This window comes from Oxyura jamaicensis, chromosome 6 (assembly GCF_011077185.1).
Source record: "Oxyura jamaicensis isolate SHBP4307 breed ruddy duck chromosome 6, BPBGC_Ojam_1.0, whole genome shotgun sequence".
Classification (NCBI taxonomy): Eukaryota; Metazoa; Chordata; class Aves; order Anseriformes; family Anatidae; genus Oxyura; species Oxyura jamaicensis.
The window spans coordinates 17,161,460-17,176,092 of NC_048898.1; the positions used below are offsets into that span (position 1 = coordinate 17,161,460).

At 46.3% G+C, this 14,633-nt stretch overlaps 1 long non-coding RNA gene across 1 annotated transcript; it reads left to right on the forward strand.

Moving 5' to 3' along the window:
- The first annotated feature begins 4,814 nt into the window (after nucleotides 1–4,814).
- Nucleotides 4,815–8,917, forward strand: LOC118169316. Its single transcript, XR_004752020.1, has 3 exons — nucleotides 4,815–6,833; nucleotides 7,077–7,184; nucleotides 8,680–8,917. It is a non-coding gene; the product is annotated as an uncharacterized LOC118169316 (long non-coding RNA).
- Nucleotides 8,918–14,633: the final 5,716 nt, after the last annotated feature.

Sequence of the window (14,633 nt, forward strand, 5' to 3'; positions counted from 1 at the left end):
CTAGGTCTGCTTCAGTAATCTTAAATTTTGGGCTCCTAAAATCTTCAGCTCTGTGAGCCTCATGATGCCTCTGCTTTGTTCCATAGGTCTGCAAATTCAACTCCTTTTACTGGGTGGGGGGGAATTAAAAATGCGGGCTCTCTTCCCAGGGATATTGCAAAATAAAGGAAAGGAACTCTAATATTTATTTTTGAATCACAAGTTCTTTGTAACCAATTTCATACTCTTCTGGCATGTGGCTTTTGCTTGCCATGGCACAACATTTTTAACCAGTTCTTCCTGCCTCCAGGTGGGAGGGGAAGGAAAAGCAAAACAGCAGTCTCTTCTCATTGCTCCCACCTGAGACTGCCCTGCCCAAAAGGCCACACCGTGCCCAGCGAGATCTGCTGCCTGCCAGGGCACTGCACAGGTGACTGCAGAGCCTGAGCTGAGAGCAGCTTCCCCCTTTCCCTGGGCAGTGGAGGGCCATGACCTGGCCACCAGCTGATGTGACACTGTCCTCCCCAGGGACTGAGAGTGTCCTGAGCTGATGCTCTTGGTGGGTGGCAGCTGGGGTCTGCTGAAGCTGAATGAAGGCTTTCAGGTAGTCGCTGTAGGATCACCAGCCCCTCAGCCTGGTTACTGCCTCGCCACAGGCTTGCTCTCAGGCCAGCATTCTAGTTGGGTATTTCTCCACTGGAAAATATCCCCACCAGCCTCCCCCGTTTCCTGCAGCCTTGAGCTCCTTCCCCTGCACCAGCACAATGATTTGCAGGATTGTGCTGGAAATCAGGGTCACTGAAACCATCCAAGTCTCTTTCTCCAGCAAGAAAGGCTGTTTCAATGCAAGTGGTCTGTCACTATCAAGGCCATGTGCAGTGCTGTGATCACCACGAGGGCTCTGGAGGACACAGCTTAGCTATGTCTGGCAGAAAGGACCAACAGCCAACCCTGACAATCCCTAGCCAGAAATGAAGCAAGAGGAGGGAGGCTTATCCTACAATCAACTTATTCCAAGTCTCCAGGTTTGCAAAATAACCCTCATGACTCTTTCTGGTGACTCTGCAGAGAGCCTACCCTGCAGGCACGCTGTGGCTCTGAGGAGATGGATGAGTGCTGTACCCCAGGGGAGGACACTGAGGCTGGAGAGGTGATGTGAGCTGATTGAGACTGCATTGAGTAACAGAGCAAAAGCTGGAGCATACACTGAGAGAAACTGGGCTCTCACAGAGCCTTTGCACTGGGAACCCCAGGGCTGGCTTGGGCATCTCAGCAGGCAAAAGCAGACACTAACACCCCAAGCCAGGGGAAAAAGTGCAGCCATGCGGCAGTCCCCTCAGCTAGAGCTGCCCTGACAGAGATCTCTCAGAGGTACACCACAAAAAGGAGGGCTAGCTGCTTTAGCTCAGTCAAAACCACAAGAAACCCGATCATTGCTATTACTCACAGTTTAGAAGGAGTTTGAAGAGCTAGTTTGCAAAGTTTCATTTGGCAAGTCTACTTTTTTTTTTTTCTTCTTTTTTCTTTTTTTTTTTTTGGTGGAAATGTATCCATATGGATGAAGATATGGGAAAGGCTCCCCCGGGTCAAGGTGGGAGGGGGCCGTGGCCAAGGCACAGTGTGAGAGCAGCAGGCCCTTTCCCTTTGTTTCAGGCCGGGGATTCAGCCCCAGCTGTTCTTCAGAGCCAGTGGGTGCTTCGGCATGAAGCTGATGGCTATTTTGCAGAGGAATTTTCCTCTGGGAGCCACTTCTGCATTGTACAGCTAATTAAATATTTCCTGGGACTTGGAGAGACGGCATCTGTAGCCGGGTGATTAGAGCATCGGGTGACCTGAATCACACAGGGGCATGAACCTGGGGCTTTTCAGACTGTGTAAGCTCTGTGGGTCCCCATCCTCGCGCAACTGGGTAGCAGCATGAACAAGTTATTTTCCATCTGTTTTCCCTCCTGTCCTTTGCCTTTTCCTTAAGAGCTTTGCCATTGGGACCACACTAGCTTGCTTATGATGGTTCTGGTATGAATCTGAGCTCCTGGTAGCAGCTGTGAGAAAATTCTGCTAAAATACCCTTGTGTAGGCAAGATCTAGGGAATTACAATTCCTCTCTCATCTGGCCTTTGTGAAATGAGAGACATCCCATCTGCACTGCTTCCCACTTCTTTGGTAGGGAAAGGCAAATTCAGTGTGCAAGAAGCATTTGTTTCAAGCCTTTGCGGGCCTTATCTTGGACTGGGAACATCCGAGAAGTTGTAAGGGTAGCTTTAGGAGGAGGACAGTAATCCACGGGTTCAGGGTTTACAGAAAACCAGTCTGCTAGCAGGCGTCAGTTGACATAACTGCATTGAAGCAGTGGATCTGTTCCTCCCAGGATAAGCCTCAAGGTTCACAAAAAGGCCAAGTTCAGGATATGCCAATTCACCATCTGCAGCAGAGCAAATGGTACAGTAGCAATTTCCCAGCAGGATATTCTGAATGTTTTTATTAAGTCAGAGAGACAGAAGGCATTTTGCCTGAGCTCTCCGATCAACGGGCAGGCACGCTGCTGCGTAGGTTTGTAGCACTTAGACAAGTAAAGGACTCTTTCAGACCAGTACACTTGCGCCCCCCCCCCCCCCCCCCCCATTTAACTCTTGCAGCTGCAAGTGCATTCAGGAGAAGGGGAGATGGGACGGTTTGAATATCGGGCTGCTATCTGCTGCAAAGTGGGCCATCGTATGGCTGGAAGTTTTCTTATTTATGCAGAGAGGGAACAAAAGTTAATAATGGAGACAAACTGTTCACTTTGTCCTTGACCATATGATCTAGCTAAGAAAAATTCATCTTTTTTCTGGATATAGTCTCTAGCAAGGACAGAAAGCAATTAAGCCACTTGTACCACAGAAGTAGAGGAATATTGGCAATGCCACTGGAGTCATCTCTGAAAGGCAAATAGCAATCACTGTGGAAATGAATCTCTCTTCGTTTTTGTCTCTGTAGCATGATTTGTTTATTATTTTTTATATTTTCTAGCTATCTAATACTCTTTCCCTCTGCCTTCAAACTCCAGGATAGCATTACGCAGATGGGAGCAGAGCAGAGACAGACCTCAGCAGGCAGGGAGTGGGGTCCCACCGAGTGCTGCAGCCACCTCCCGAGCCCACGCAGGGCACTGGGCAGGGTGTGCTAACTCTGTTCATCCCAGGATAAAGCAAACCTAGGACAACTGATGTTTCATTGCATCTGTTATTAGAAAATTATCTCAAAGCTAACCTATAGCAGAAGTTGTCTGTCACATGGTGTTGGGTTCAATAGGAAATGATGCCGCCAAGCATCTGTCTCATTATATTTTACACATATCAAATACTAATAAGCCTCTGATAATTTCTACTCAGTTACAATGTTACCCAATAGCACGCACCCTGCTCCTCAGTTTAATATGCCCTGAGAGCCTTATCAAATCTCCCATTAAAGAACTTGTTTGATACCTGATCACCCACTCATGCTACTCTGCTGCTGATTCAGATTTCTCTCTTTAGAAAATGATATAGCTGTATTTAGATCTTCACTGTCATTGTTTTAAACACAGAAAATGGATACAATTTCACTTTTGACCTGAATTTTATCCTCAAGCTATTAGAAAACCAGCAACACCAGAAACTAGAGGCAACCCCATACCTGAAAAAAGCATTTGGAAGCAAGTTGCGGCATTAGAGGTTGTTACATTATTCCTACAGGATTAGAAACTGGGAGGTAACTCATTAACATTTGAGGGTTTGCATATGTTATTTCATTTCTCTCGTTTTTCTTATATTTATTAAGTTTTTAGTTCCTAAATACAACCCTGGCATTTTGCTGGTGTAGAAACATGCTGAGCATTCCACCTAGCTTATATGGCAGAATCTAATTCCCTGTCAGAGAAGGGAGGTGGCCACATATACAATAAGCATTTATTGTTGATCTAAATACCTCCTCTTGCCCTGCTCCCAATTATAGTGATCGAATCACAGAAGGAAAAAAAAATCTTGTTGCATTTTAAGCACTTAGATCAGATAAACAGCAGAAATTGCAAGCAGGATTATTACAATTCCCATTAACTTTTTTATTATTATTATTATTATTATTTTATTTTTTTCCCTCTGTGAGAGCTAAGGGTTCTTAACTAAGAGTTCGGTAATATGACCATTTCAAATAAAGTTTACGATTTTCCTTTCTCTCAAGAAACTATGAACTATGAGCAAGATGCTCAGAGAAGAACTACCTTGAGCTATAAACTTTTCTTTTAGATAAAACCTTCTGAAAGTCAAGCAGGACATTTAGACATCCCACTTCCATTGAAAATATCTGGGATTTCTGTATTTCACTCCACTTCATGCACTGAAAATTCTGCCCTTTGAAGTTTTTCTAACAGATGTTAGATGTTTTATTTTTCCTTTTAATGTATTTTAAACCTACTTATATTGGGGAAAGTAAGAGACATAAAGGCAGAAGGAAAAGAACAAAATAAAATCAGTATGAGTTTTTGCCTTGCCTAGCCTTTCTGCATAACATACATATTCCCCTTGCTCAGGAAGTAAAATTTATCCTGAGTTTGCCACTGTATCATATTTAGAGGTATACAAGGGAGGAGAAAACCTCTGAGAGAACACAGATTTCACCCCCACCCTAGCAAGAATGAGTTCCCATTTAGTCTTGAGTTTCCCCTTCTGTAATTTTGTTTTTTCCATCCACAGTAACAACTCCAGAGATCTGCTGTGGGGGAGGCAGGGGATTTTAGTAACTGAATGGGAAAAGACTTTCCTTGCTGTTAGAGATAAGTCTGTGATCCACTGAGCAGATTCCCTGGGGCATCACAGAAAGGGAGAATAAAGTTTGGGTACTCAGTAGAAATCACTTATGAAAAAAATACCTAGAGCTAGGTCATTTGAGTCCATCTCCACTTGAGCATGGGATAGATATACTCCACAAGGGATGATAACTAGAAGTGATGCAAACGTAATCTCTTTCTGTTCACCCTTAAAAACATTTCTGGAAACAAAATAAAGCAACTCTGAGGATGAGCAATAGGTTGCCAGGAGATGACCACAGGTTTGTACCCGGGGGACACTTCTGATGGGTCCCAGGTAGTTGGGGACCAAACTGTAGGAATTTCTACACTAAAAGCTTCTCCGCAGGAAACCTTAACACACAAATTTCAGACATGTAATCCTCACCCTGTGCCTGCATCACAGGCTGATGCTCCTGTGCATCGAGCTTATCCCTGCTGTCTCTGAGCTCTTAATCAGGGACTGTCTTCTCCGGGGAGACTGAGAGAAGCTCCATTTGATTTGGTTAAGACAAGAAGCAAGTAGACAGTGAGCCTTAGGAAAACCAGAAATCCCTGGCTGTCCCAGTAGATATCTTCCCAATTGGAAGTGAGGGGCTAGATCTTCCACATCTGCTTTTGGGACATCTGCTCCAATTTACCCCAGCTCAGCATCTGTCCCATAGATTTACTGCTGGGAGGTGAGGGGAGAAGGGGAATTCTCTGCTTAGATCGAATGTCTCTGCCAATGGTTGTCTTGGGACTTAGTTAAATATCTGGTCCCACTAAAGAACAGAACAGCGCTCTACGGAAAAGAGGGGACATTTAGGAAGGTGAAGAGGAATATCCTTAGGGTCTCTGGGAAGAGCACCTGCCTGCGACACAGGCTGAGGTGCTCTCAATACTCACCAGGCACAGCAGGGTTGGAAGAAGGGAGTGAGGAGGAAGATGCCCAGATAAGTGTCCATGTGAAACATAAAATCCAAATAAAGAGGGAGAAAGGACATCCTAAAAAAATAAAAATAAAAATTGGGTACCACCACCAGGGAAAAGAAAAAGAAATGAAAAAAAAAAAAAAAAAAAGAAATGCAACAAAATTAGGGAAGGGATGGAGTTATTTTCCACCCGGCGCTCCTGGTGTGATGAAGAGGCGCATGCCCCCTGAATCCCAACTTCTGTGAAGGGTAACCAATCCTAAAGTAAGAGCTAAAGGGGGTTGGTGAAATGGAGCCGCAGAACTTCCTAAGAAGAGATTATCTACTTAATTAAAGATTTTTTTTTCCCTAAGTCCTTCAGCCAATCAGGACTCAAGTGCCAGAGAGAGATTGAACTGATGAAAAGAACACCCCAGGTTCCTCGAAGACAAATGCACCACGAAAGGGATAAGAGGGAGGGAAAAGGGGGGGAAAAGGAGAGAGAGAGAAAGAAAAATAGAGAGAGAGAGAGGGAGAAAGAAAGAGACAGCAAATCCCTTAAAGCAATCACTAGACTCAATCTCCACGGCTGCTGCCCTGCCTCTCCAACCCCCGCTAAGGCGGTGGGAAGGGCTGCTCGCCGTGCCCACACCTCCTCCTGCCACGGAGGCACCACCAGCAGCGGGGTGCTCTGGTCTGGGGGCTTGGGGCTGGCCCGCCTGGGCCCCATCTTTGGTGGTGTCAGGGAGAAGGCTGGGGACAGCAATATGCAAGTATTGTCCCTGCCTCGGTCTCCCCCAGAAACTTAAGGGGGATCAGTGCCAGTTTAGGACTACACCTGCTCCTACCTCATCACAGAGACCTGCCCTTTCTTCCCACCTCCTGTTTGAAGTACTGCATCTCTGCTCTGGAAGAAAGGCCTCTGGCTAAACCTTCCCTCACACCCTCAATTTCTGCGTTCAGGGTGTTCTGTGAAGTCCATGCAAGGGTATCTTGGGTTTGGGAGGGTCAGTGGTCACTCAGTGAGCTGTTATCTCAAGCCAAAGACATCTAGCCCATCCAAGCTTCTGGAGCCACAAGCATTTAAAAAAATAAGATGTTATTTATGCTAAGAGCTTGAAAATGTATATAGTGGAGGCAAAAGCTCTAGAAACTGAAAGGTAAGGGGAATAAGCCCAATTATTTTTTCCATGTTGAGCACAGTTTAATGGTTTTGGTGACCTAATCATGGCTCTGAATGGGTCTGCTCCTTCAGGGCAGGCCAGGGGAGAAGGAAATACCACATCCACCAGGAGCTTTCAAAATGTGCTCCATGTTTGACAAGTGTTTGCAATAGCAGGAAAAAGAATTTTCAGCTGCTTCTTGCAAGTGTCCAAAGGCTTGTTTCTGTACACTTGAACCAGGGTTTTCTCATTCCGTGGGTCCAGCAGCAACAGCATTTTGAAACTGGGCAAAACTTCATACGCATCTTGACCAACTGGAAAGGAAGGATGCACACCAGCTCTGCTGGGGTGAGCTATTTTTATTTATTCCATGACAAATGAAGTAAGGGGATGGCAGAAAGGAGCAAAAAAATAATAATTGTAGGCTGATGCAAAATAAAAATGGTGAATTCATGTTTTTAATATCTGGATTTCACAAGCAGGCTTTCCCCCAAGCTCACACAAACACTGACAGCACCAGGGTACTTCGGAGCCATCAGCCTTTCCAGTCAATTTATATTTTCCATCAAATGCAATAGTAACTTTCCCGTAAACAAGCGTGTTCTTCAAGCCAAAGAAGTTGGAGGCAATGCCTGAGGGAAAAAACAAAAAACAAAAAAAACAGTCCCAAACATTTTTAAAGCACTTAATTACAGTTCTCAAAGGCTGTATAATAGAAACATTAAGGTAATCTCTAAAGAAATGGGATGCAAATTTGTTTTATAATGTTCACCAAATTTTGTTATTGTTACTAACCAAAGCTCGGTACATTTTCTAAAATGGGTCCACAAAGCATTAAGATACATTTTATAGCCAGAGACTGGTATATTATCCCATCTGACCCATTATCTAATTCAGATCCCATCTGACCTTTGCATGGAGTTCTGTAACGTGTGTTTGACTATTTGCTCATCTTTCAGAAAGGCAAGCAGGGCTTGAGGACAACAGGAGATAGAGGAGCTACTACCACCTGTGGTTTGCTTAGAGTTTTGTTTAACAAAACAAACAAACAAAAATATAAAACAAAACACAAAAATAAGATGTGTTTTATTTCCAGAGTACAGAGGAAATCTTAACTGTCTTTAAAGAGCTTGTAAAAGTAATCACAGAAAGATTTAAAAATACAGTCTCTAACACTCTTACTGCCTTTCACCCTTATAACAATGCAACTGATGGAACTGAAAATGAGGTTAAGAAGTGGGGATAAAAATTCCAAGTCTGGCCCACAGATATCTCAAAATTTTATTGGCATCAATGCAAAGTTCCCAAAGGACAGATTTTTAAAAAAAATCAAAAAGGTCAGGAATAATAAAAAAATAACTATTTAAAAAAATACATCAAATGTATGAGATGAAAATAAGTATATCGATCATGCCTAGGGTGTGAGGAGAATTCACTCCTGAAAGAGCAAGAAGTCCCAGGAAGGTCTGCTTTTCCAGAGCAGTAAGCAGACTTCGATTGACCCGACTGCAACTTTGCCTTTTGCACCAGCTAAAATCTGGCTTCAGCAGTATCTGGTGCTTGTCAAAGCATCCCCAAAGGGCCCCCAAAAGTGTATGTATTACTTGCAATCCACTGCTGAACTTGCCCTATGCTATTCTGCTCCTGCGGTCAAGTGAGTCCAGAAACAAAGCTGGGGAAATGTAATACCTTTTATTAGAAGGGTTGGATACACAATGCAAGAAACTAATACATGTGGGTTTTGTTTGTTTGCTTGTTTTTATTTTTGTTTTACCATTTTGGCTTTGAAAAGGCAGAAAAGTTGCTGGTGTGCCCAGAAGCCTGTTATTTTTATTTTTTTTAGCCATATCAAACTAAGATTGTGCCACTACAGACAGTATTGACACACCTGAGTACGCAAACGGCTGCATGACCCCTTCACTGTAAGCTTGGCTTTGTAACCTTCATGCTCTCTATCGCTGTTCCCTGCATGGTTGACGCACACTGAGGAGGCTCCCATGAGGTCTGCTTGTGCTTTACCAATATTAAATCTGGCCTCATATTTGCAGGTTCTCCCTTCAGTTCATGCAGGGACAGTTCAAGGGACACTACTGCAGTGACAAGGCTGGGGACTGGGAGGATAGCACAGGTGAGACCCAAAGCCACATCTGAAGCCTTCAGTAAGACTTAGCAGTGTCCCAGAGAAAAGGGGCAATTTCTGGGCCAACAGCTTTCCCCCCCTCATTTTTGTTTCAGAAAAAAACTTTTCCTTCTGGCATCACAAAGCATTTTCCATCTGCAGCTCTCACAGAGCCTCAGCAAGACAGCTAGCATGCTTTTTCCTTTGTACAGAATGCAAAGCTGATGCTGTGGCCAGGAAGCACTTTGGGAACAAACCTGGTCTCATGGGCCCCAGGCTTGGCACCAGACTCCATCTACCTGGTGTTCAAGTCAGCCTGGATCAGGGGAACTGCAAAGGTTTCCGAGGAAAATTCTTCCTTAGCCACGATACTTTGAAGGTGGCTGTGCCCAAGAGCAAGGGAGCTTAGAGCCCCTCAAAAGCTCCAGTTCATCCTCAGCCTGTGCAACCGTGATTCCATTATCCAATACTGTAATAGTAGAGGATATTTCCTCTGAATGGTCTTGACTTGCTGTGGCAATAATTTGCACGGGCTCACACTGTTACCCCCCTCTTTTGACAGTCCAGAAAGTGAGTACAGGTGCAGAGTAGTTGTTGCCAGCATGCTCTGACTGGGCACCAAAAGGGACAGAAGTGCTGAGGGGTGGGTACCTGTGTATGAACCACCTCTTGAGAATCACAGAAAAGTGTGTGTGTGTGTTTGAGGGGGGGGAAGAGAGGATGCTCTGCCATCGAAGGACCAGCAGGATGAGCTTGGAGAAGCAAGACAGTCAGGGTGAGAGGGAAATTATGTGCAGCACTCCAGGAAGGTGTAATTAGGAAGAGCAGGACTGAGCAAGTCAAAGCACATTCCTCACTGGCTGGCAGGAGACAAGATCACCCTGGACGTGAGAGGGACCCCGCCAGCTCCCAGCTCAAGCGTCGTGCCCCGGCTGCCTGCCAGCCGCACCTCACTCCTGTCCTCGAAGGAAATTTGGGCTCCCATGCTCTCCCCTGGGGACCAGGAGCCCAGGCCATGTGCTGCTGCTTGGCCTGGACACAGCCACTGTCTTTCAGAGAGGTTTGTGTGGGCCACCACAGACTGAGTCATGGGGAGTCAAAGATACCCTGCTGTAGTGGGCTTAGGGCTGGTAGCTGGAGGGGGAAAGGTCTTTGGATTTGAGAGGTCCAGAGCTCAAGAGGATGAGGCAGGAAAAGCAGGAAGGTGGTCGAGCAGAGCAGTGTAAATAATGGCTCATGGGTGTCTTTGGCAGGCCTGAGGAACCCAAGAAAACTCTGCATGGGAGCTGCTGAAATAGGTTCCTGTTGCACCACAGGCATGCATTTTGTTTCCTCTTCAGGCTCCCTGTGCTCCCCTCAATATTATTACTATCAGGAATATTTGGAAACAAAACCCCATTTCAAACTGAGCAAAATCAAGCCCTTTCATTAAGAAATCTGCCCGGTGGCATGCTTTGATCTTTTTTAGCTGAACCCATCAGCGAGCTCGGCAGGAGCTGCAAATAGCCCCGGCCGGCTTACAGCTGGCCAGCCTGCGCTGGAGCGATTTTGCTTGTCTCTGGTGCAGAGACTGATTGGCTTGGAGTCCCTTTTGTAACACGGGCAGGAGGAGCTTTATCTGCGGGTCTTACATGATCCTGTGATCTTTTCCTTCACTAATTTGCCATGCAGCCTAATGAGCGTGCAGAGGCATGCGTCGCCGCGGATGGCTGCAGGCCTCTGCTCGGCAGCCGGCAGATGGTGCTCCCACCTCACCGCACTGCACCGTGTCCAGGCTTTGCAGGGGATCCTGGCATAAAAATCCTCCCCTGTCCTCCAGGACAAAGCACCTGGAGTCCCCAGCATGGGCAAAAACCATGAAAAACTGAGAGACGTCACAGCAGAGGAGCAGAGATGCGTGCGGAGGGCTGGCAGCAGCCTGACACGTGCTCTCTGTGGCCACCACACGTGTCTCGTGGCACACTCATCCCTGGGCAGCGTGGTGGCTGCTGCCGAGTCCTCTACCGACACTTCGGGAAGGGCCAGGTGCTCGCTGACCCTTGACAGGGAGGTGGATGCTCTGCACAGCAGATCAGGAACCACATTTTCACACTCATGCCCCCGATAGATCGTAGGACGACCCCCTAGGTCAGGGGCCCGCAGTCGTGGCTCAGCTGTTTGCCCTAAAACAGTAGTAAATACTGTGCTGGCACGAGCCCAGAGAGGTCCTTTTCTCTTTGCCTACGGATGACTAACATGACTAACCCTCGGCATTTACCCGCAATGAGTCAGGCCTGCAAAATCATGAGACTGGCTTGAGAATAATACACAGTGAGAGCTATTTGTGTCCAAGCCTTTAAGGTACTCTTGGGGCTTGTTTCCTCTGGAATCGGCAGGGCTGGGAACATGCTGTTCTTGCAAATGAAAGGCAAGCTGAGAGTCCTGAGCTGCAGGCGATGAGGCTTTCTGATGAGCATCAAATGTCAAAAAGCTCGCGATAGATTATAGGAGGCGGGAAGGCTGAAAAGGCATTCAGACCTCTCTGAGTTGCTCCAAACTGGCTGAGTGGGGATCCTGGCTGCTTGCATGAGAGATCTCATGCATTCAGTGCTCATGCATTAAAATACTGGATCTTTCTTGCTCTGTCCTTGGCCAAAATCTGCTCTTGGCTTTCATTGTGTTGTTTGTTTCCACCTTGGGAGTGGCTGCACTTCAGCAATGATCATCGGACCAGCCTATGGGGTGCTGTGGCTCTCAGTGAGCTGTAAGGAAAGCTGAATCCTTTCTTAATAAAACCCAGGGCTCAGGTTCTGGCTCTAGCGTCAGTGTCCATTTGTACTGACCAGGATCATCTCTACTGCCAAAATATTCAGTCAGCCCCAATAAAAGGTGACGATCAGGAGTTTGGAGGCTGAATCAGACAGCTGGGATGAAGAAACAGCTTCAAGACATTCAGAGTAAACTGGCACCATGTATTACAAATCCTTTGCAAATACCATTGGTGATGAAGACAGAATCCAGATCCTGTCAAAATCTTAAGTATGAGGCACTTTTCTTGATGGCTGTTAGAAAAATGTTGTGGACGCTGTTGTTGGACAACCTTGACCTCAGTTCTAAATCTCCCAAGAAACAGGGTGCTACATAAATAGCAAAGCAGCACTTTTGTTCGCCTGTTGGGAATAAGACCCTTGGCTTTCATACTGTCAACCTGTGTTCCCCACTGTTGAGGGCTGCCAGAGGAGTGCTGTTGAAGCATAATGCTTTCTGAAGGAGGTATTTCTTTTCCTGTCTAAAGGGATGAGGCTAAGAGCGTGGGCTAAGGCCTGATGAAGCTGAACAGATTTTCCTTGAAGCCATAAAAAGTAGACATCCAGAGACTGAAGGAAATAAAAATATGACAAGAAACAATAACCCTTTGCTTAGTGTGAATGTTGAAGGCCACTTAGGAAAGAGGGATTCATTCTGGTCAGGTGCTGCTGGGGGATGTAAGCACACGACAGCGAACTCTGTTCTGGCCATGCTACGTTCATTCATCATAACTGATAGCTGTCAAGCTTGCTTGTACCACTGTTTTACAAAGTCATTTGTGTCTGAAACTCCATCACAGCAGCATCCAAAGACATGGTCCACTGCAGCCTCTCGGTACACTTATGAAACATCAGCTGTTGAGTGGAGGCTGGCAACTGCAGCATGGCACAGGTAACGACTTGCCCAGAGTCAGGCAGTGAGGTGATGTATCGTATGATACATCTGAGCTGAAAACAGCAGAGCAGAGCCTGCTACCTGGGAGAGGAAGGGCAGTGAAGTTGCTCCCTACATCACGTCAATGCTGAGACAGGCGGAACCCTACTGAGGTGGGTGCAAGGCCATCCTGTGAAATGGGAGACTTCTGGCCAGGGGCTGCTTGGGGCTGAGACCTCAGTGAACTGGGATGGCACCCTACCAGGTGCAAAAGAGGATCCTGTGTGAAGTGAGGGCTTCCCAAGCACCAGAGTTTATTTGGTGACCTGCATCTGGTCTCAGAGTGCAAATCAACAGTGATGTTGCACCGGTTTTACAGTAATACATGCAAAGTAGGAATAAGCCCTGTGTTTAGAGGACACAGAGCATTCATTACACCATCCATGTCACAACAATAGAGAGAAGGCCAAAAAAAAAAAAAAGCAACTGCTACCACATTAATCCATCACCAGATGATATTTTCTGGAATTAGGTACTTTACCTAACTTTGCTGTTACCTGTTACGACCACAAAACTCATGCTAACTCCCAGAGTTTCTGCTGCCAGCCTTCATAGCAGTTGTTCAGAAGAAGAATCCCACCCTTCCTCTGCTCAGCTTTCAGAAATATGGCAAAATGATTCAGATCTCGTGTCATCAGGGTGAGCGAAGAGTACAACATAACCCTTGGTGGCAGTGAAGGCACGAACCTGGGGCGTGCAGTCGCTGCAGTTCCCTCTCCAGCACGGGGATGGCGATGCTGTCTCAGCTCTTCTTTCAGCCGACAATGCACACTGTGCGCTCTGTGAAGGGCTCTTTTTTTAGCACCACAGGGCGTGCTGATAGATGATTGCACATGACAGGAGTCATTCTTACAGCCAGAGTCTGTCTGCTCTTGCTACGTCTGAAGCCTTGCATGCAGCTGCTGGAACAGCCCTACCCGCCTGGGTTCTTCTGTAAGCAGAGAAAGAACAAAATGTCTTCAAGAATTAAGTGTGGCTGGTTTCTGGGAGGTTTTTTTTATGCCTAGTTACAGACTGTATCAGTGATTGGTAGGTGGTGATGCTCAGGGGAGAGAGCACATCCTGCTCAGGAAACAGGGTCTTCTAATTCCAGCTCAGACTTTGACCACGGATAACTTATTCCCCTTTCACATGCCCCAGTCTTCCTCCACAGCCAAAGTATCTACTTAAACTATAGGCTTTTGGAGACAGTATCTTCCAGAGTGGGTTTGTAGAGCACCTGGCAAAATAGGGACCTTGATCTTGATTGCAGCTTTCACTCATTATAAGCATCAAAGTCTTCATATAAATTAATTTACCTGAACACTCCCTTGGCATTATTGCCTCTAGATCATGCGTGATAAGAAATGATGGAGGAAACTGTGTGTGTGTGTGCACGTGTGCATGTCTGTGTGTGTAAAACCCCTTTCTGAGTTTGGTGTGACTGGAGGTGTGACACCTGGGCTGTAGGCGGAGGTGACTGCCCTCCAAGTGGCAGCACCATACCTCAGATGTGATGAGTGTGCCATCTCCGCTGCCTGCTGCAAGATTTCTTCTGTGTGGGAAGAAGGAGTCAGCTCCCGGGCTTGGATCCCCGAGGAGGATTTTTTAGCAGTTGTGGTGGTTCTCTGCAGGGAACACCTCCTTAGAGAGGGGGGCATACTGGCACAGGAGGGTGAGCTGGTACCTCCATTACACGTGGCTACAAGGGATACTGGTTGATCCATCTGATAAAAAAACAACCAACCAACCAACCAAAAAACAACACAAAGGTTTGTGCAGATAGGGAACTCCAGTCCCTTCCCTATTTTTCATTGTTCATTAGAAACATCACTGGAAGTAGGAGGTGTCAGTTCATAAGAGAAACTCCCTTTTGACTAAAAGAAGCCTGGCAGAGGACTTTTTAAACAGGGACATTTGTCATTTTTCTGTGAGTAACGTGAGGAGCACTAGTATTGCTCTCCTGTTATTAAGAGAGC